Source organism: Heterocephalus glaber, unplaced genomic scaffold (genome assembly GCF_053883595.1).
Source record: "Heterocephalus glaber isolate CG9 unplaced genomic scaffold, H.glaber_assembly_v1.0 deba00000546, whole genome shotgun sequence".
Lineage (NCBI taxonomy): Eukaryota > Metazoa > Chordata > Mammalia > Rodentia > Bathyergidae > Heterocephalus > Heterocephalus glaber.
The window spans coordinates 5,173,970-5,197,331 of NW_028258147.1; the positions used below are offsets into that span (position 1 = coordinate 5,173,970).

The 23,362-nt window shown below is 37.8% G+C and overlaps 1 long non-coding RNA gene across 1 annotated transcript in view; it reads right to left on the reverse strand.

Moving 5' to 3' along the window:
• Positions 1-786: 786 nt before the first annotated feature.
• The window catches only part of LOC147829603 (uncharacterized), a 96,125-nt gene continuing 73,549 nt past the window's right edge, over positions 787-23,362 (reverse strand). Inside the window, exon 5 of the long non-coding RNA XR_015448624.1 lies at positions 787-6,407. This is a non-coding gene — a long non-coding RNA (uncharacterized LOC147829603). The remainder of the gene's footprint in view (positions 6,408-23,362) is intronic.

The following is a 23,362-nucleotide window of genomic DNA, read 5'->3' on the forward strand; positions in this document are numbered from 1 at the left end:
ATTTCAACATAAGAGCAAACCATATCCAAACCATAGTAGATACTAACATATAAGAGAGAAAAACTCATAGGCACACTTGGCTCAGTACACAAATTTTTCTATGGACCAGAAATACAAAGCAACAAATGAGGCTGAAGACAGGGTCCCATAGGGCCCTAGGGCTGAAAGGAGGCAGAGGATGCTAGAACAGGACTTCTAAGGGGTAGGGGAGATTCAAAATGACCTGCCAGGGTGAGGAGAGCAGGTGGCATGCCAGGTCAGTGCTGGGACCACAGGCTAGACTAAGAACTCCCACCCCATGCGCATAGACTGCCTTGTTAAAGAAGGTAGAAAAGCTGCCACCGCCTGGTGATGGGCCTTGCTTGAGGGAATGATAAGGCAAGAAGAAAAGGCACATGAAAGAAAATTGGATCAAACAATCACAGGCTTCCAGAGCTGCATCTATTCCACTAGCCCAGTAGGAAACAAGAGACAATTAACTCTCCTTACTTGGATAATATAATTGTCTATGAAGAAAATAAAAGTCTCTACAAAAACAGTATTAGAACTAGACAGACAACATAGCAAGGTGCGTGGGTATAAGATTAACATACAAAATTCCATTTCAATCTTATATCTCAGTATGTCTCATATATAATATTTAATAACAAATTAAAAATATTATACCTAATAGCAATAAACAATACAGTGTCTAGGAACAAATATAAAATAAGATGAAGGTTTCTATGTATGAATAAAATGTAGATTTTATGTATAAATATTTCTATGGAAATATTAAAGATTTGAAAACACACACACACACATCTATATATATTATATATATATAAATATATATAATATATATATATACCGTAGTCATCTATTGGAATAATCATTATCATGAGATGTCAGTTCTGCAAAGTTAACATTTTCTTTCAATATAAATTCAATTTTAAAAGTCCTAACCTAAACTGGGCATGGTAGCACACACCTGTAATCCCAGCTATTTGGGAGGTTGAGGCAAGAGGATTGCAAATTTGAGGCTAGCCTGGGCAGCTCAGCAAGATCCTATGTCAAAATAAAATTTTTTTTAACTGTGTGTCCTTTTACTGCTACATTTTAGGTATACAATATAATGACATGCATCATTGAAAATTTGCACCTTTATATGCTCTCATGGCTCTTATTTTTCCTCCCTTCCCCTGCCCTCCCTTCAACCCCTCCATCCCTCCCTATTTACTTTCTTTCCTTTTTTTCATTTTCTCATATTAATTCCATTCCCTTCTTTCCTTTCCCCTACCCCTCCCATTTCCCCTTCCCCTTTGCCCCTTTTCTTCCTATTTCACATTATCTATTAGACCTTTTAGTCCTTATTTACGCTTTCAGTCTCAAACACTGTAGAGAACTATTCAGTATTTATACATGTGTGTCCTTTTTATCGCCTCAATGTGCATCCATTTAGCAATAAACGTCTCTAATTTCTCATTTTTTATGGCTGAGTAGTACTCCATTTTATTACAAAACCACATTTTCTTTATCCAGTCTCCAGTTGATGGACATTTGGGCTGCTTCCAAGTTTTAGCTATTACAAACTGTGCTGCTATGAACAGGGGTGCATATATATCACTGTGGTATGATACTTTTAATTCTTTGGGGAAGATACCCAGCAGGGGAATAGCGGGGTAAATGGGACTTCCAGTCCTAGTTCTTTGAGGTATCTCCATACTGATTTCCACAGTGCTTGCACCAGTCTACACTCCCACCAGCAGTGGAGCAGGGTTCCTCTTTGCCCACAGCCCCGCCAGCATTTGTTATTGGTAGATTTCATGATAGCAGACATTCTTTCTGGGGTGAGGTGGAATCTCAATGTTGTTTTCTTTTCCATGTCTTGAATGACCAGTGATGTTGACCATTTTTTCATATGTTTCTTTGCTATTTCTACTTCTGTGTCTGAGAAATGTCTGTTCATTTCAGATGCCCATTTTTGGATTGGGTCTTTCAATTTGGGAAATCTGATTTTTTTAATTTCTTTATAGATTCGAGATAGTAGACCTTTGTCTGAGGGACTGCTGATGAAGATTTTTTTCCCACATTGTGGGTTGTGTCTTCACACTGCTGGTGGTTTCTCTTGCTGTGCAGAAGCTTTTTAGTAAGAAGAGATCCCACTTGTTGATTGTGCTAGTTCATGGGCAACTGAGGTTTTGTTCATAAAGTCTTTTCCTACACCAAAGTCTTCAAGAGTTCAACCTAACCTCTGTTTCAGCTGGTTCAGCATTTCTGTTTTAATATTTAGATCTTTAATCCATTTCGATTTTAGTTTAGTGCATGGTGAGAGATATAGGTCTAGTTTTAATCTTTGGCAACTTGGAAGCCAATTTTTCCACCACCATTTATTAAAGAAGCTATCTTTCCTCCTGTGAAGGTGGCTGGCTCCTTTGTTGAAGATGACATGGCTGAGTGTGTCTGGCGTTATTTCTGTATCTTCTAATCTGTTCCACTGGTCCTCAGGTCTGTTTCTTTGGCAGTACCATGCTGTTTTTATCACAGTAGCTTTGTAGTAGAGTTTCAAGTTGGGGGTTATAATACTCCCTGCCATGTCTCTGTTACCTAGAATTGCTTTTGCTATTCTAGGTCTCTTCTTGTTCCAAATGAATTTTTGGATTGTTTTCTCAAGGTCCATGAAGTATGCTGCTAGAATTTCAATTGGGATTGCATTGAATCTATATGGCAGTTTTGGAAGTATGGCCATTTTCACTATGTTGATCCTTCCTACCCAGGAGCAAGGGACGTCTTTCCATTTTCTGATATCATCTTCAATCTCTCTTTTCAAAGCGCTACAGTTTTCAGAGAAGAGGTCTTTGATTTCTTTCGTTAGGTTGATTCCTAGGCATTTTAGTTTTTTGGATGCTATTGTGAAAGGAATCGTTTGCCCTATTTCTCTCTCAGTAAGTCTGTTGTTCATGTAGAGGAAAGATATTGATTTTCGTGTGTTGACCTTGTATTCAGCTACTTTACTGAATCTAGTTATTAAGTCTAGAAGACTTTTGGTGGAGTTCTCGGGGTCTTCAATATAGAGCATCACGTCGTCTGCAAATAATGACAATTTGACTTCTTCATTTCCTATCTTTATTCTTTTATTTCTTGCTCTTGTCTAATTGCCATGGCTAATGTTTCCAGAACTATATTGAACAGGAGTGGTGATAGTGGACACCCTTGTCTTGTTCCTGATTTTAGTGTGAAGGATTTCAGTTTTTGACCATTTAGTATGATATTGCCTTTTTCATAGATGGCTTTTACCAGATTGAGGTAGAGGACTGTCTATTCCAATTTTTTGTAGGGTTTTTATCATAAATCCATGTTGGATTTTGTCAAAAGGTTTTTCTGCATCTATTGAGATAATCATATGGTTCTTGTCCTTGGCTCTATTGATACAGTGTATTACACTGATTGATTTGCATATGTTGAACCATCCCTGCATCCCTGGGATGAATCCCACTTGGTCAGAGTGTATGATCTTCTTGATGATCTTCTGCACTCTATTTGCCAGTATCTTATAAAGGAGTTTTATACCTATGTTCATTAGTCAGATTGGCTTATAGTTCTCTTTTTTGGTTGGGTCTTTCTGTGCTTTGGGGATCAAGGTGATGATTGCTCCCAGGAATGAATTTGAGAGTATTGCTTCCCTTTCAATTTCTTTGAAGAGTTTAAACAGTAGTGGCAGTAGTTCCTCTCTAAATGTCTTGTAGAGTTCAGCAGTGAAGCCATCATTACCCGGGCTTTTCTTAGTTGGTGAGTTTTTAATTATGTTTTCAATTTCATTGGTTGATGTTGGGTTGTTTAGAATTTTTAGGTCCTCTTTGTTCAACTTTGGTAGTTCATACATGTCTAGGAATCTGACCATTTCTTCTGTGTTTTCCGTCTTATTGGCATATAGGTTCTCAAAGTAGATATTGACAATCCTCTGGATTTCTGCTGGGTCCATTGTAATTTCACCGTTTTCATTCCTAATTGCATGGATTTGGGCCTTTTCTTTCTTCTTTCTGATAAGGCTGGCTAAGGGTTTGTCAATTTTGTTTATTCTTTCAAAGAACCAACTCTTGGCTTCATTGATTTTTTGTATTGTTCTCTTAGTCTCCATTGCCTTGCTTTCTGCTCTGATCTTTATAATTTCCTCCTTTCTATGGGTTTTGGGTTGGTCCTGCTCTTTTTTTTCTAGAAGCTTGAGGTTCAGCATCGGGTTGTTTAATTGGGCTCGCTCTGTTTTCCTAATATGAGTAATCAGTGCTATGAATTTCCCTGATAAGACTGCTTTCATTGTGTCCTATAGATTCTGATATGTTGTATTGTCATTGTCATTTAATTAAAGGAACTGTCTGATTTCTTTAATTTCCTCTGTGACCCATTGGTTATTCAGAAGTATGTTGTTCAATTTCCATGTGCTTATGAAATTTTTGTGGTTTCTTTTGCTATTAATCTGCAATTTCATTGCACTATGGTCTGATAACAACAGGGGATAACTTCAATTCCTTTGCACTTACCTAAATATGTTCTATGAGTGAGTATGTGGTCTATTTTGGAGAATGACCAGTGTGCAGCGGAACAGAATGTGTATTCTTATTTTGTGGGGTGGAATACTCTGTAAACATCTGTTAAGTTCACTTGTTCAAGAGTTCGATTGAGTTCTAGTATTTCATTGCTTGTTTTTTGTCTAGTTGATCTATTTGTGACAGTGGTGTATTGAGGTCCCCTACTACTAGTATATTAGTGCATATATGACTTTTCATGTCCGTATTTGTTTTATATAGTTGGGCGCACTAGTGTTTGGTGCATAGATATTTATGATTGTCATCTCTTCCTCTTGGATTGTTCCCTTTACAAGGATGTAGTGTCCTTCTTTGTCTCTCTTAATCAATGTGGGTTTGAAATTCACTTGGTCTGCAAAGAGGATAGCCACTCCTGCTTTTTTAGGGGGTTCCTATCGCAAGGAGTATTGTTTTCCAACCTTTAACTTTCAGTCTATGAGTTTGTTTTTGTATTAAGTGTGTTTCTTATAGGCAGCATATTGTTGGATCTTCCTCCTTGACTCATTCTTCCAGTCCATTTCTTTTGATTGGTGAGTTGAGACCATTAACATTGATAGATATAACTGATACATATTGACTTATCTTTCAGATGACTTTTTCTTTTATTTGGATTCTCCCCCTTTGCTTTTAATTTCTTGTCATGCCCAGTAGATTCACTCTGCTGGGCTTCCTTGGGTTGTGATCCTTGTTGTCTTTTCTTAGGATTTTGTCTAAATTTTTTTGGAGTGTTGGTTTGGTATTCATGAAGTTCCTAAGATGCTCTTTGTCATGAAAGTATCTTATTTCTCCATCAATTTTGAAAGATAGTTTTGCAGGGTACATCAATCTGGGTTGGGGGCTGTTTTCCTTTAGGGCTTGAAATACATCACTTCAAACTCTTCTTGCCTTGAGGGTTTGCATTGAGAAGTCTGCTGTGATTCTGATGGGCTTCCCTTTGTATGTGATTTGTTTCTTTTCTCTAACTGCTTATAGAACTTTGTTCTTCTGCTGGGTTTCTGGAATCTTAACAATTATATGCCTATGTGTACATTTTTTTAATCAAGGCTAGTTGGAGTCCTATATGCCTCACTTATCTGTATGTCAAGTTCTTTTCCCCTCCTTGGGAAGTTTTCTGCCATCACTTCTGTGAACAATTTTTTTATGTCATCCATACTCTCTCCTGTTTCTTCATTGACTCCAATCAGTCTTAGGTTATTCTTCTTTGCATCATCTAGCAGCTGCTCAATTGATTTTTCGTGGTCCCTTACTACTTTAAAGACATTTTTCTTTTCCTGGTCACTAACTGCAATCTTATCTTCTATATCTGGAATTCTGTCCTCACATTGGCTCATTCTGGTGCATAGACTTTCAATGGAGTTTTTAATCTCCTGGAAATCTGTTTGCATCTGTTTTATGGATTCCATTTGTTTCCTATGTTGGGATTCCATCATGTTCTTTAGCTCCTCTATTTTTTTATCTGTGTCCTCTCTAGATTAATTAATCATGTCTTGCACTGTGGGCACAATCTCTCCTCTTATGTGAGAAATTATTTCTGATTTCATTTTTTCCAGGTCCTCTTTTGTTGCTAGTGCAGGGAGTCCGGGTTGTTGAGTATCAGAATATTCCATCCCATTTCCCTTTGGGGTTGCTGTAGGTGATGTGGAAGTCTGGTTCTGAGGCTTGTTTACATGTCTTCTCATTTTGACGAGACAGGGGGGTGCTGCTGGTGCCAGCGTGGCTTAACTCCTCTGTGCTGGGAGTGGTGGTAGGTTGGTCTAGAAGCCTCCTACTCTGCACTGGGAGCTGTGGCATGTTGACCCAGGAGGCTTCTTTGCACTGGGAACTGTGGCATGCTAACCCGGAAGCCTTCAAAACAAAAAAATTTTTAAATGCAAAGTATCTCGCTCAGTGTGAAGCCCTGAGGTTCAATCCCCAGCCCCCAAAACAAAACAAAACACACACAAAAACAACGTAATTGGGGACACAGAACAATGACACAATTATCACAAAAGTCATGTAGAATATAAGGGCTAAATATTTCATGATAGCTGAGGACATGTTGGGTACAAGTAACAGAATGTACAACCTAATGTGGCTTGAACAATAAGAGCTTTATTATTTTGGATTACAGGAGAATCAATATCAGTTGCTTTAGCCACACAGTGATACCCTAGGGACGTGTATCTTTTCCCATTTCCATTTAGCCATTCTCAATGTGGCGGTGTCCAGCTTGTGCCTTCAGAGTGGTAAGAAGGCTGCCACAGTATCAGATATCACATTTTCCTCTCACTTTGTATGAAGATAGGAAGGCCAAGGCTTTTCCTATGTACTTTTTAAGTGGGAGGAAAACTTACCCACCTCTTTTTACCCTCTCTAACACAGTTCCACCTAGCACTCATCAGCAAGAGATCCAGCAAATGCCTATACCCAAACCAAGCTCAATGGAATGGAATTACTCTCATGCCAGGCTTAGACTACACATCATGAAGTAGGGTCCATGGATACTTGAAAACAGTTGAGCTTCAGTTAGAAAGGAGAAAGAGAAAATATCTGTTCAGATAATCAATCATAATAGACAAGTCAATATTGAACAAGAATAAGTCAGGGGACTGGTCTGCCAAATATTAAAATTGAAACCAGAGAGAGCATTACAAAGCAGGAGTGAAAAGATGAACTATTTGATGAATGTATGCTAAAGTAATTATACATATTATATATTCACGTAGCAATAAGCTTAAGTTTAAATACCTAAATGTGCCCAGCACCCGGAAGGAAGCTCCCCCACCGCCATCCCACGCTCCTAGGGCAGAGAAGCTGAGCTGGGCCCAGCACCCAGAAGGAAGCTCCCCCACACCATCCCACACTCCTAGGGCAGAGAAGGTGAGCCATGCAGACACCAGAAGCAGTCCCCCCCACACCCTGTGGAAGACATGTAAACAAGCCTCAAAAACAGACTTCTGGATCACCTATAGCAACCCCAAAGGGAAACGAGATGGAACAATCTGATACTCAACCACCTGGACTCTCTGAGCTGGCAACAAAAGAGGACCTGGGAAAAATAAAATCAGAAATAATTACTCAGATAACAGCAAAGATTCTGCTCATGGTGCAAGACATGATTAATAAATCTAGAGAGGACACAGATAAAACAATAGAGGGGCTGAGGAACATGATGGAATCCCAATATAGGAAACAAATGGAATCCATAAAACAGATGCAAACAGATTTCCAGAAGATTAAAAACTCCATCAAACGTCTGCACAGCAGAATGCACCAATGTGAGGATAGAATTTCACATATAGAAGATAAGATTGCAATTAGTGACCAGGAAAAGAAAAATTGCTTTAAAATTGTAAGGGAACATGAGAAATCGATCCAGCAGCTGCTAGATGATGCAAAGAAGAATAACATAAGATTGATTGGAGTCAATGAAGAAACGGAAGAGAGTGCACATGACATAAAAAAACTGTTCACAGAAGTGATGGCAGAAAACTTCCCAAGGAGGGGAAAAGAACTTGACATACAGATAAGTGAGGCATATAGGACTCCAAATAGTCTTGATCAAAAAAAATCTACACATAGGCATATAATAGTTAGGATTCCAGAAATCCAACAGAAGAACAAAATTCTACAAGCAGTGAGAGAAAAGAAACAAATCACATACAAAGGGAAGCCCATCAGAATCACAGCAGACTTCTCAACACAAACCCTCAAGGCAAGAAGAGTTTGAAGTGATGTATTTCAAGCCCTAAAGGAAAACAACCTCCAACCCAGATTGATGTACCCCGCAAAACTATCTTTCAAAATTAATGGAGAAATAAGATGCTTTCATGATAAAGAGCACCTCAGAAACTTCATGAATACCAAACCGGCACTCCAAAAAATTTTAGACAATACCCTAGGAAAAGACAATGAGGATCACAACCCCAGGAAACCCAGCAGAATGAATTCATTGGGCATGACAAATTAAATGCAAAGGGGGAGAATCCAACAGAAAGAAAAAGTCATGACAAGGCTTTTAAAACTTTTAACTTCATCTCCCTAATGAGTGTATAATTCAATCTTATTATTGTACTGATTAGTATTTTTCTGATTCTAGAGTTGCACACCTTTCCTTGTGCTATCCTGGCTATTTATCATCTTCTTATGTCTACTTTTTAATTGGGTTGTCTATTAATGAGCTCTAAGAGTTCCTTATATATTCTGGTCATAGGTTATATGCATTGTAAATATGGTCTGTTTAAGGACTACTTTTCATTTTAATGATGTCATTTGAAGTTCTAAATTTTGATGGAATCTCATTTATCAGTTTTTTTCTTTTATACATCATGTTTTTTATATCCTAGGTAGTTCTTCCCTACCCTGAATTCATAAACATTTTTCCTTATAATTTCTTCTTAAAGTTTTATACTTTTAGGCTTTCATATTTAGGTTCATAGATCCCTTCAAGTTATTTTCCTGTATGGAAATAAAGGGTTGAGGTTAATTTTTTATATATGGATACCAGGTATTGTAGTGCCATTTGCTGAAAACATCTCTTCCTTGGCTCTTGAATTGAGTTTATATTCTATAAAATGCTAATGTTAAATAATCTTTCAAAACTCAGTGGACCATATATGTGTGGTTCTATTTCTAGATTCTCTGTTTTATTCCAATGATCTGTATGTCTTTCCTTACGCCAACACTGCCTTGATTACTGTAGCTTTAGAAGAAGTCTTAAAATTATGTACTAAATGTCTTCCAACACTGTTTTTGTCTTTTTTTTTTTTACTTTTCTAGGTCCTTTGTACTCCTACATAACTTTTAAATTTCAATATCCAGTTCTTCATTTATAGCAAGTATACACAGACCTGAATTTTTATATATACCTTGTGTTTTCTAATCCTGCTAAATTCAAGTACAAGTTCTAGGGTCTCCTAGAGATTTCTTAGTATTTTCTCTGTAGATGATCATTTCATCTACATATAAAGATTTTACTTCTACCTTGCCAGTCCTATCCTAGTTGTGTCATTTTATTGCCAGACTATTTTGGTTGGGCCTAGGTTTCAAAGCTTAATGGACAGATAAAGAGTAAGCATATCTGCCCTTGTTCCCCACCTTAAGGAGAAAGCATTGTATCTTCTCCATTCATATAAGGCATTCTCACTGGAAGTATGGAGTACATGTCTTTAATCTGTTGAGAAGGTTCTGTTCTACTTCTAGTCTCCTGATAGCTTTTACCATGAACAGCTGTAGAATTTAGTCCAATACTTTTTCTCCAACTACTGACAGGATCATATGGCTTTTTTCTTTCCTCTGTTTAAATGATGACTTTGGGGGTGGATCTTCCAATGCTGAACCAACCCTGCCATCCCTATAACAAAACCACTTTCTACATACTGCCAGATCTGACTTCTAATAGTTTATTTTGTTAAACAAATTTCTATCTATGTTCATACTTTTTTCTTCTATTATCTTTATCCAGTTTTAGGATTAACACAATGTTGAGTTCCTAAAATGAGGGGAGAAGTGTTCCTTCTTTTTTCTGCTTTAATTGTTTGATATAATTTATCAGTTAAAATGTATATGTGCCTGCTGTTGTCATATAGGTAGGTTTTCAAGCTAGGAATATACTTTCTTTAATAGGTGCTATTCAAATTTTATGTTTCCTCCAGAGTTAGTTTCAATAATTCATCTTCCAAGACATTTCTTAGAAGTTGTCAAATTTATTTCAAAAATGATTTTTGTAATATGCTTTCTATATCCTTTTAAATTCTGTAAAATTTGTGGTAATGTCTCCTAGATCTTAATATTGTAATTTACAAATGTATAATTGATATTGTATAATAATAAGAAAAGGTCTATAGGAGCAGGGGATGTGGGAGAGGTAGGGGAAAGGAAAAAAGGGAGGAGAAGAAATATGAGAAAAGGAAAAAAATGGAAACAAAGTCTTTGCAAATAGGGAAGGGTGGGGGGATGAAAGGAGGGTGGGGGAATGGGGAAAAAATAAGAAACAAGATACTCATATAATGGTACAAGATCCCAATGATGAATGTAACTGTATTTTATACATAAAATGTACCAATAAACTTAATGGGAAAAATAACATAAAATAAAATAAATACCTAAATGTGAACTGGAAAATTGTATATTTCTAGAATAAAATATAAGAGATTATGTTATACCCTTGAGATGGAAAAAATTATTAAATAAACCAAGAAAGCATAAAACAAAAAATACTGATTTTACCACTTTAAAATAAAAGACACCATCAACCAAGTTATAAGATAAGATTAGACCGAGAGAAGATATTTTCCCACATATAAAACTATCAAAATATTATTCAAAAATTACAAATGCCTGCAAAGCAATGAAAAGAAACCAAATAACTAAAAAGAAAATTAGCAAAGGATATCAATAGGCAAGTCACAGAGACAAGAAACACTAACAGCCAATAGAAATACAAAGAAATGTTCCATATCACTAGAAACTAAGGCAAAACAAAATCAAATGATAAAAAGCCACCATTTCATACCTTTAAATTGACAAATATTTGAAATTCTGATACTATCCAAAGATGCCAAGTGCAATGATAAACACTCTATGTTTGAAGACACTTTTGGTGTCACACAGGGCAGGAAGTGGTGCTAAGGTATCTACCTAGTGGGTACAGGTGAGAGATGTTGTTTAGCATCCTACCATACAACAAAGACTTGGACAGTCTGAAATGTCCATCATGAAAGGGTGGGAAACTCTGGCCTAGAAAAAACTCTCACATGATGTGCAAAGGAGACTGGTATTTAAATGTCAACTGCTTCATTGTTTATTACAGCAAATAACAAACTAAAAATAACCTACTCATCTTTAAAGTAAGAGAATGGATACATAATTTTGTATATTCAAATGAGGGAGCAATATACAACAGTTATAAGGAATGAGTTAATTCCTTGGGTTACAGTATGAATAAATCTAAAATATAATGATTAATAAAAATGTCAGAATGGGGCCAGAGATTTAGCTCAGTGGTTTGCCGCCTGCTCTGCAAGTGCAAGGGCCAGAGTTCCATCCCTGGTAGCAAAAAAAAAAAAAAAAAAAATGGCAGAATGTTATGTGCAGTATGATACATAGTATTTCTTTATACTTTACAAACACACAGCAATGTGACATATTGTTTATAAATATATACACATAATAAATAGTATAAAAGCATGCATGGGAATGATTTATAGAACTTCAAGGTAATGGTTACTTTTGGAAAAAGAGGGAAAGAGAAAAATAAAGAAATAGGATCAGATAAGGGGCTTCAACTGTACTGTCAGATTTTTTTTTTTTACAAACAAATCCTACAGTCAATAAGTCAAAGATTCAGATTTGTTGTTTCATACATGGATGTTTTTAAAACTATTTTCAACCTGTTTCTATTTGTTTGAAATATTTTATAATGCAAATAGGTTTAAACATTTTAAGAGTCACATTTTGCAAAAGTGAGAATTCCTTATGTGATTTAGGCACATGGAGCTGGAGAAGGGAGCTCGTATTTCCAAAAGAAACTGTGTCACTCCAAAGGGAGTGAAGGGAAAGGTGACACCTGAGTAAAGAAGAATCTGTTCATTTAAAGACCCTTCCTAGGGATTCTTGGCAGGAGACCCAACTTTCCAGCTGAGTCAGTGTTTGGTAGGCTAAATCTCTGTCCATGGTCCTATCCCTGGTTCTACTTAGAGGAATGCAGAGGGGAGTTCAAATGTGCCTTGTAGGAAGGCATTGGAAGTGTTCTAGATAAAGCTGAGAAGCTGAGAAAAGGGGAAATGTGGATACAGCCAGTCTTGAGTATTTGGAAAGAAGTACCTACTGTCTGCAGTAGACACCACCAGCAGAAAGGGATCCTGTTGACTGCCACTCTCCGTAGTTGATGAGCAGAGAATAGCATTGGGGTAAGCTCCCCTTGTACTGGGGCCTTCTTGCAGAGAATGATTCCATCATCTCCCTAGCTTTTCATATTTTTAAGAAAACCCTTTGTCATCCCAATTCTTTTCATCATTTCTTTTCAATATTCCAGTAAGACCAGTCGATATTCATCTCTGCTTTTACAGAAAGGAAAGACTAGGAAGACTTCTCCAAAGACTTAGCATCTTTCTCTTAACCAATATTTCAACCTAAGCCACTGGGGATAAATAAATGGTAAGAGTAACTCAACTGAAAAAGATATTTTATAAGCATCCCAGAGTAATCACCCATTTTTTAAAAAAAGAAACAACATTTCTTGGGATCCCAGGAGATGTCTGGCACTACAGAAAGTGATATGAGCATGAAAGTGTAGAACATAATGTTTGGGAACATAATGCTCCTCAGGGACTTAAAAATTAATGCAGATTCAAAATTGTTTTAAAAAATACAAGAGTTGCCTGGAATTTAGCTCAGTGGATCCACCACCTGCCTCGCAAGCGCAAGGGTCCCGGTACCAAAAAAAAAAAAAAAAAGAGTTGATTGTAATAAATTATGGGAAGACAAAGTGAAAAGGTATAGGGGCAAAAACCCCACACACAGTGATAAACTAGGGAACACAGAAGCAGAATTTGACTAGCAAATTAAGCTCAAGAAAACACAGACTCAAAATATGAGTAGAATACAAGATACTTATCCTGTGAAGTCACTTTTGCAGACTCACTTGTCTACACACACACAAAATCAATAGCTGTTTTGGATAGGTCACTGGCAAAAAAAAAATCTTATTTTCTGTAAATGGAGTCCAAATCATCCAGCATACAGATAAAATGTTTAGGAAAAAATACATGGGTTGACAAACTTTAAATGTACAAAATGGGAAATCTAGCACTGGGTGACAGCTGTAATGGAAATAGGTGCAATTGGGTTTGTTGATGCTGATTTTTATCAGAAACCAGAAACTGTGCTAAAAGCCTCAATGTTGGCCTACTTTAGGTTCCCTAACACATTAGTGGGGAATTTTCACTGGGCTTCTTGCTATGTATCAGAGGAGGAAATATAGCAATTCATGAACACTCTGCTATATAGATAAGACGGTATCTTAACAGAAACACATACTTTAATCCAGGACAGTGTTTCTCCACCAAGGCGATAGAAAGTAGCTAGAAATGCAGGGACCTACGCAGTCCTCAGACTGAGCTTGTTTCACTATCCCAGCTTGACTATCACTGTTGTTTGAATAACTTCAACCTTGGTAATCTAACAATGCTAAGAGAATCAGTTTTATATATTGATGCTCAGCTTCTAACATAGGCTCCTTCATGGCCACTGCAGCTTGGATCACTTCTAAACTTTTCTTTTCATTTCATGTTTTCTAGTATGATACTCATATCCTAAAAGACTTAGAAATTTTTATTCCACTAGGGACGGGAAGACATTACATGGGGACTTCCATGTGAATATCTAATGGGCATCTAAAATTTAACACTGTCAAAGGAGAACCCCTGCTTCTTTCTCTTGATGTTCTTTTTTTTTTTTTTTTTTGGTACCGGGGATCGAACTCAGGTCCTTCCGCTTGCGCAGCAGGCAGAGAAACCACTGAGCTAAATCCCTGGCCCCTCTCTTGATGTTCTTACATTGAACAACAGCAAGGGGCTTAAACAAACATTTATTATTTAATAAATGAGATCTCTGGTCATAGATGACTGTTCATGTTGGTCAGCTACAAAATGATACTACCCAGGTCACAGGTACTGTTTTACTATGTCAGCATCCTTAACATATTGGTCTTGAATCTTCATAATTTTCATCTTAAAGTCAAAAGATGTCAGTCACAGTTTGAGCCACTGTAATGGTGTTCAGCCATATCTATCCCCAGAGGCCTTCACTTAGATTTCATTAGCCAGAAATAAGTCTCCTTTCACTGCAAAGGAGATGGGGAAAGTGAGTATATAGCAAAGAGGGGTGCGATTATTATGATTGAATTACACCAATCATCATTCATCACTTAGGGCTGGACAAATTGTTTTTTTTAATTCTTTTATTGGTACATTTTAGGTATACAATACATTTACATTTATCTTTGGGTGATTGTACCTGTACATGATGTATCTTGGTTCTTATTTTTTTCCCCATTAGCTGTGCACCCTTCGCCCCCTTCATCCTTCCCTATTTACATAGATTTTGTTTCCGTTGTTTTCTTTTCTCATAATTTTTCCTTTTGGACATATTGTTATCCTAAACAAAGTGAAGGCTCTGTTACCAAGAAGGAAGAAATGAATAGTTATCAGAGAGGGAATAGTAGGGTCTGTTATTCCCAGCCCACCTGTCTCACCACAAGTGTCACTATCCACCTAGTGCTTAAATTGATAGTAGGGGCAGTAGCTTTGATTCCTTTCTTTTCCTTACATCTCACATACAAGCTATTAGAAAGCCCTATTGACTCTACTTTCCACACATACCCCATAGACGCTCTTCTCCCCATCCTCACAGAGACTATCCTAGACCAAACCACCACTGTTCACCTAAATTACTACAATTGTTCCCTAAAGAGCTCTGTACTTGCTTTCTTGCTCTGTACAATTCTCTGCCTAAACAGAACATTTTTTCCTTGCATAAAGCCTCCCAATGGCTTCTCATCTCTCATAAAATCTAAATTCCTTACCATAGACTGCCATGCCTAAATAATCTAGGCTCTTTGCACCTGTCCAGCTTCCCCTTGTGCCACATTTCCATTTGCCATTGAGTTCCAACCACCTAGGTCCTGTTTTTCTTCCTCAAACTACAATTACTTACCATCTTGAGGACCTTTGAACCACCTGCTCTTTCCACCTGGAAGGCCTTTCATTCTTTTCTTTTCATGTCCACTTCCTCTTTGTCTCTGAGATCATTGTTCAAGTATCAGCTCTTTAGAGAGGTCTTTCCTTGCCACCCAGACTAAAATGCCTCCTGTTCTCCTATCACATGACTCTGCTTTATTGCTCCACATTGCTATCACTGTCTAAACTTTCACTGTTTAACATTTATGCATTTACCTCATCTGTACCACGTAAAAAACATAAGTATTTCTTTGTTTTTTTAACTCCCTAATACTAGTATATAAGCTCCACGTTAGCAGAGACCACGCCTGCTGTGTTCTCCGCTATATTCCTGGCACCTAGATCAAGACACATGGTAAGTTTTCATCAAATGCCTCTGAATGAATGAATATGTGAAAAGAAAGGTTTTAAGTGAAAACTTTGGGAGCAAAAATAATATCTGTAACATATTATCAAGATCTTTAGAATTATTCTTTTTTTACATTTTGTTTTATTGGTACATTTAGGTATATAATATAATGACATTCATCACTGGAAATTTGCACCTTTACATAATCTCTCTTGGTTCTTATTTTTTCCCCATTCCCCTGCCCTCCCTTCAACCCCTCCATCCTTCCCATTTTTACAAAGATTTTGTTTCCAGTTTTTCATTTTCTCATATTAATTCCATTCCCTTCTTTCCTTTCCCCTACCCCTCCCACTTCCCCTTCCCCGTTGCCCCTTTTCTTCCTATTTCACATTATCTATTAGACCTTTTAGTCCTTATTTACACTTTCAGTTTCTCACACTAAGAAACTATTCAGTATTTATACATGTGTGTCCTTTTTATTTCACTTAAGAGTATCACCTCAATGTGCATCCACTTAGCTATAAATGTCTCTAATTTCTCATTTTTTATGGCTGAGTAGTACTCCATTTTATTACAAAACCACATTTTCTTTATCCAGTCTCCAGTTGATGGGCATTTGGGCTGCTTCCAAGTTTTATCTATTACAAATTGTGCTGCTATGAACATGGGGGCACATATATCACTGTGGTATAATTCTTTTAATTCTTTGGGGAAGATACCCAGCAGGGGAATAGCTGAGTCAAATGAGACTTCCAGTCCTAGTTCTTTGAGGTATCTCCATACTGATTTCCACAGTGATTGCACCAGTCTACACTCCCACCAGCAGTGGAGCAGGGTTCCTCTTTCCCCACAGCCCTGCCAGCATTTGTTATTGGTTGATTTCACAACAGCAGCCATTCTTTCTAGGTGAGGTGGAATCTCAGAATTGTTTTCCTTTGCATCTCTCGAATGACCAGTGATGATGAACATTTTTTCATATGTTTCTTTGCTATTTCTGCTTCTTTGTCTGAGAAATGTCTATTCATTTCAGATGCCCATTTTCGGATTGGGTCTTTAAATTTGGGAAGTCGAATTTTTTAAAGTTCTTTATAGATTCGAGATAGTAGACCTTTGTCTGAGGGACCGCTGGTGAAAATTTTAGAATTATTCTTTACAGAGCAAAATCAGTTAGTTAAAAAATAAAATGTGTTTTGCTCTAAGACATCAAAATTAATAAGAACATTAATGTCTTGCACGCTACTTCTTTCCTCCTGTGACTGCATTTCCAAAGCCAAACACATCTCCTGTACTTTGAACCATATTGCTTTTTTAATACAGTTATTAAATGCCTTCTTCGCTGACTTCTTCTTCTTGGCCTAATAATATGATTGCATTTTCTCACCATTCTCTGAATGTCTGGGAGAATTTGAAAGAAACATTTGAGGAATGTCCTCTCCCCTCCCATTTTTGGCAAGAATTTCAAGAAAAGGAAAAATCCAAATGTTCTTAAAGAAAGACTATTTAGCCTCTAAAATGTTTTGCCTTTTTCTTAGGTTCTCATATTTCTATATATATTCTTTCCAAAGGCCAAAACCATTTCCACTCTTTTGACCAAAATACTAATTTTTTTCATTAGTCTGTCATCTAAGTAAAATGATAAAGACAAGAAGTTAACATATTGACTCTGTGTGTGTATGTGTTTTCTTTTTCTCTCTTTTTTTTTTTTTGGTACTGGGAATTGAACCCAAGGTCTTCATACTGTGCTACATCCCCATTCCTTTCTTTGTTTTTTTTGGTACCAGGGATCGAACTCAGGATCTTGTGCTTGCAAGGCAGGTGCAGGAACCACTGAGCTAAACCCCCAGCCCTCCTTTCTTATTTTTTATTTTGAGAGAGGGTCTCATTAAGTCACTAAGTTGTCCAGGCTGAGCTTGAACTTGTGATTCTCCTGCCTCAGCCTCTCATAATATACTGACTGCTTTCATCTTTCCTTCTATGATCCTCTCAGCCTTTTCCAGGCCTTACCAATCCCAAAGTGTTTAAACAAGGAGTTTAGGGAGTTCAGACCTCATTGCAGGCACACCATCCTGATGATACTTACCTCACCACCCCAAAATGCCCATGAAAAAGTGTTCCCAAACACACAAATGATACACACACACACACACACACACACACACACCTTGATGTTTTCACTTTTAGAATTGCCCATAGAAAATAACAAATAGATCTGGGCAGAGTAGTCCTTGCCTATCATTTCAGCCACTTGGGAGGCTGAGGCAGAATGATTGCAAGTTTGAGGCTAGCCTAGGCAATTTAATGAGATCCTGTCCCAAAATAAAAAATAAAAGGGGCTGGAGATATAGTTCCATGGTAAAGCACCCCGGTTCAATCTTTAGTATAATCAATCAATCAATCAGATTTTAAGAAAATAAGAGAAAAAGAAAAGAAAAGAATTTCCATCTGCAAAGGCCTTTAGTCACTATCTAAAAATAGGAAGAACTATTCCTCTGTGTTCATCACAATATTAGCCCCCACCTGTATCTTCCCCACCATATTCCCCACGTCTATCTGTAATTCTAGATGTTACTTCTCAGAGACCCTGAAGCACGGCATGGCTCAAACCAACCTTAGAAACATTTTTGATCATGCATCAGTGAAAAACGCGTGTGTGTGCACCCCCAAAATATGCATATCATATAAACCATGCAACCTGACATTGGTAGCACATGCCTGTATTCCCAGAGCTCCAGGAGGATGAGGCAGAAAGATTACCAAACTCAAGCCCATTCTGGGCAACTTAGCAATTTAGTGAGACCCTGTCTCAAAATAAAAATCTAAAAAGGTCTGGGGATATAGCTTAGTGTGAAGTCCCCTGGGTTCTATCACCAGTATCACAAAGAAAGAAAAAAAGAAAGGAAGGAAGGAAGGAAGGAAGAAAGAAAGAAAGAAAGAAAACCATGCATATATATTTAAAAACAAAACAAAACAGGAATAAAATTTTTAAATGGAGCCCTTTGATTCAAGATAGTCAGGAGCCTGTTTGTTTACAGACTGTATCTCAAGTTAACTGGGTAACTATTTCCTTATGGCAGATAGAATTCTAAAGATGGCTGCCCTGAATCCATCTTCTCATTATTCAGTCAAATGCTAATTTAAGTAGTGCTGTGGAGGGATTTACTTTAAAATTTGGAGGTTATCCAGGTGGGCCTGGGCCAACACTAATTCTTTTAAAAGAATAGTTTTCCTCAGCTGGTTACAGAAAAGGAAGCTGAAGAGATTGCAAATGTGAGAAACATTCCAGAATGATCCCTAGCTGTGAAGATGTAGAAAACCACATGACAAGGAATATGCAAACCTGCATGGCCTTCAGTTGAGAGAACAGGCTAATATCCTGATTTCTACCTTATGGGACCCTAAGGATGAATCCAGCCAAGCCTACCTGGATTTCTAACCCACAGAACTACAGAAACCACAGAATAAACAGGATGTTGTTCTAATCCCCCAAATTTGTGATGATTTTAGGTTCTGTAGCAGTAGGAAACGAATACATTCCTTCACTTTTCACATCTTGAAATAAAGGTAACAGAATCTGGCTATGCCCAAGGAACACTTCAAAAACAAGTATTAATACGGGGCTGGGGATTTGGCTCAGTGGCACCATGCCTGCCTTGCAAGCGCAAGGTCCTGAGTTCGATCCCTGGTACCACCAAAAAAACCCCAAGTATTAATAGAATTTAATTAACATGTTGTTATGGTTGTGTCTAGATGTCCCCCCAAAGCCTCATGCAGTCATAGGTGCTTTTCCAGAGTTGGCTGAATCTAGAATGTGTGATTGATTCATGGTGCAATGCTAGGATTAAAGGTGCCAGGATAAAGGGTGGGTAATTACTAAATTGGTCCACTGATTGGTTTGGCACCACCCTAATCTCAGTACCCTTGATACAATATAAGGGACAGAAAGAGGCTTGTCTTGTCCCTTGTTTGCTTTGCTATCTTCTACCCACCATGAACTATTTCTCCTCTACAATGCCTGTCTGCCATGCCACCCTGCATTGGAGCCAGCCGACTATGGACTGAAACCTCTACAAACTGTGAGCCAAATAAACTTTTTCTCCTTTAACTTTGGCCACCCAGGTATTTTGTCTCAGCAACAAGAAAAGTAACTAAGACATGTTTTAGGTTCAACCGAAATGTATTAAATTATTTTCAAATGCCTTGATTTTTATATTAATTACAATATTCATTGAGGTTTGACTGAGGACAGTTATACTCTTCAATCCTAATTATGTTTGTTTTGCAGGTTTATTGCGGTTGCAGGTCAGAGGTAACTTTAGAAGCTGTGTCATGTGGGTTTAGAGCATGGAATTGTTGCTTCAGGGGGACATGATTTAACCTGCAGCTTGCTCAGTTCAGAAAAAAATGTGCTGCACTTTATTGATGCTCTACTGGATACAGGATCTACATGTCACATGTAGGGAAACTGATCATTCTTAGCTATGATTTCCTGTCTGAAAATCTTGACCATCACTTTGGAGAATGCTGATATTTGGTGAGCTATTTAGGATTTTGAGAAAATCATGGGAGAAAAGAGGCAAAAGAGGATCATATCTGCTTTAATAAAATTGATAACTGAAATGCATGAAAGCCAAAAAGCAGGTCAAGAATGGTAATTGTGGGGCTGAGGATTTAGCTCAGTGGCACCACACCCGCCTTGCAAGTGCAAGGTCCTGAGTTCAATCTCTGGTATTGAAAAAAAGAATGGTAATTGTGGGTTGCTCTGAAAAGAACAATTAAAGAGCATATCTAGTTTAAACAGTTACCTGGGAAAGAGGAAGAGGAAGATAACAGTTAAGGAAGCAAGAAGGTTGTTGACATAGTGATAACATTCCGATTTAGGAAGCAGACTTTCTATATAGGATGAGAAGAGAGAGAAGTTTAGCTGGTTGTTAAAAATCTGCATAGCTCTATGCAAGGGACTCAAATTCCCCAACCTTCAGTTTCCTCAAGTCACAGTGAGGACAGTTTGTCAATGTTCTTAGCTCAAGGGTCTAGGACATGGAGTCTTCAATTAATGATGGCTGTGTTAGAATGAGGCAAGCTCAACCTCTCACCCTGTCCCAAGGTCCTGGATAATTATCGCTATTCTAACTGATACTAAGAGCCTGTTAGCAAGATCTAAACATCATATTCAAAGCAAAAGGCTACAGGCCAGTGTGTAGGCCAGAAAGCTAAAGCAAACACTCCATACCATAGGGAGAGACAGAGGATCGATCTGGCTTTGAGAAGCCAGTTCCCCAGGTAGGGGCAGGATACTTACTAGAGCTACAGAGAGAAAGATCTATAGGCAAATATTGACAAATAAAATATCTTTCTAAAACAATCCAATTTTCTGGCTTAATCAGCTGACAATGACTTGACCATTGAAGATCATAGTTTTCCGACATGGTCCATTTTCTTGGCTTTCCTAAGTCATTAATTATGACCATGTTTTCCCAAATGTGGAAATTCCCCTTGTGCAGATGCAGCCACTGCTGGCCAGCCCTCCTTTCCTGAGAAGTCTCCACAGCACAAAAATATTTTTGTTTTCCCCAATTGCCCATAGGGAAAATTTCCTCACTCTTTTTTCCCCTCCTTCCTCTAAGCCCTCTGGCAATTTCCAGGAATCTAAATAAGCCAGAATTACTTAGATCACAGGGCAGTCTTTTAGATGCTCTCACTTTTAACATGACAAAAAAATCTGAGCTTTACATTTAACATTATTAAACCACTTCTAAGAGTTCCTTCTAACAAAGGCAATGCTACAGAAAAAAAAGTACCTCCTACTCTTACCTAAGAATATGTTTCAAGGACTTGGGAGTTTACATGACAAACAGCGGTGGCCAAAATGATTACTGTTGTGTCTGTAACAAATAGCATTACATGGGACACACTTCAACCATGGGAAAAACTTAACGCAGATGCAAGCATTTGGCACCAAAGTGGATCTACAATATGGGTGATTATTCTAATCATAAAGACTTATCAAGAGAATTCATCCCAGTTACCTGATTTATCTCACGGGTTTACCAGGTGCCTTGTGCAGAGCTAATGACAGTAGAGGAACTCCAGAGATAGTTTGTTTCTTTTCTGAACATTCATCAAGAAGCATTTCTGTGCCAAAACCTAAATATACTTGATGGAGAAGGAGTGGTAGAATGATGAATCAGACTGAGTCTTGGCCCTCTTGAGTCTTTATAGTCTACTAAAGGAAACATGATACACATTAGCTTGCTGATCCTCCATCAGGACAAGCGCTTCCCTCCCCTGGTGACCTTTGGCAATGTCTAGAGACATTTTTGATTTTCAGAACTGGAAGTGGGGGTGCTACTTGCAACATCGAATGGAAAGAGGCAGAGGTGCTGCTAAATATCTATAATACACAGAAGAGTTATCTGCCCAACAAAAGATTATCCAGCCTAAAAAGTCAATAATGCCAAGGCTGAGAATCCTTGAACTCGCTTCATTACCCAGAACAAAAGACTTGTTAATCGATTGCTACATTAAGTGATTGATTGGTGTTGGTCCACACAGTAAATGACTTTCACCCCAGGACCCCAGTCATTTTGAATGTGTGCCTGTAACCCATTATAACTGTTAAGTGTCTTTTGAATAAATGAGTACATTTAGACAAGTGCTGAATGAAACATGAGATAAAATGTCACTAGGCAAAATGAATGACAATTTGGACTGAACTGTTAACTTGAGGACAAAGTTTTTCTGGCACAATGCCAAGCATATAATAAGTGCTCACTGAATATGAACCTAGCATATTCACATAACTTAGCAACACTCATTTGGCTAAAGTTTAAAGAAGACTCTTGGCATTAAAACAGTCCTAATCATAGCATTTTTTCTTCAAAATACTTCACTGTTGACTGCTGAAATTCCATATTATTCCATAAAGAGATATGACTGTATTTTTATGGTATAGCATTCAAAAATTTCACTATTTCAAATTAGTCCTTTCCTTAAAGTGCCTAATTAGTGAATACTAGTGAAGCTTGAAATTTCAATATTAAAAAATTGAAGTGACCAAATAACAAATTTAGGGAAGGAAGAAGTAACATTTTGAAGTGGGACCCTTAACGAAGTAGCAGAGGCGCTGACTTTCATCCATTGCCCAATAGTTATAAGTAAATATCCATAGTAAGGGAATGGTTAAATGTCACTCTCAGTCTGGGATCAATTAAAAATGATATTATAAACTGAGCATGGTGACACACTCCTGTAACCCCAGCACTGTGGGAGGCTAAAACAGGAGGACTGCAAGTTTGAGCCCAGCCTTAGCAATTTAGCAAAACCCTGTCTCAAAATTTAAAAAAATAAAATGGGCTGGGGATGTAGCTAACTATGAAGGCCCTGGGTTCAATCCCCAGTACCACAAAAAATGAAAGAAAGAAAGAGAGAGAGAGGAAGAAAGAAAGAGAGAAAGGAAGACAGAAAGAGGGGGAGGGAGGGGAAAAGGAGGGGGAGAAGAAAGGGTAGGGGGAGGAGGAGGGAGAGAGAGAGATTATATCTTCAAATTAGAACAAATCAGTGACAAAATAGGACAATTTACTGAAACTATTTAACACTTTCCCTCTGGGAAAAAAGGGGCAAAATGACTGCTCAACACCCTTCCATAGACCAAGGTGATGAGCATCTGCCTCTCCTTCCCCCACCCCTTCCCCATGGAAAGCTGTTGTCATTTGAAGGAAACATACCGCCAAGAT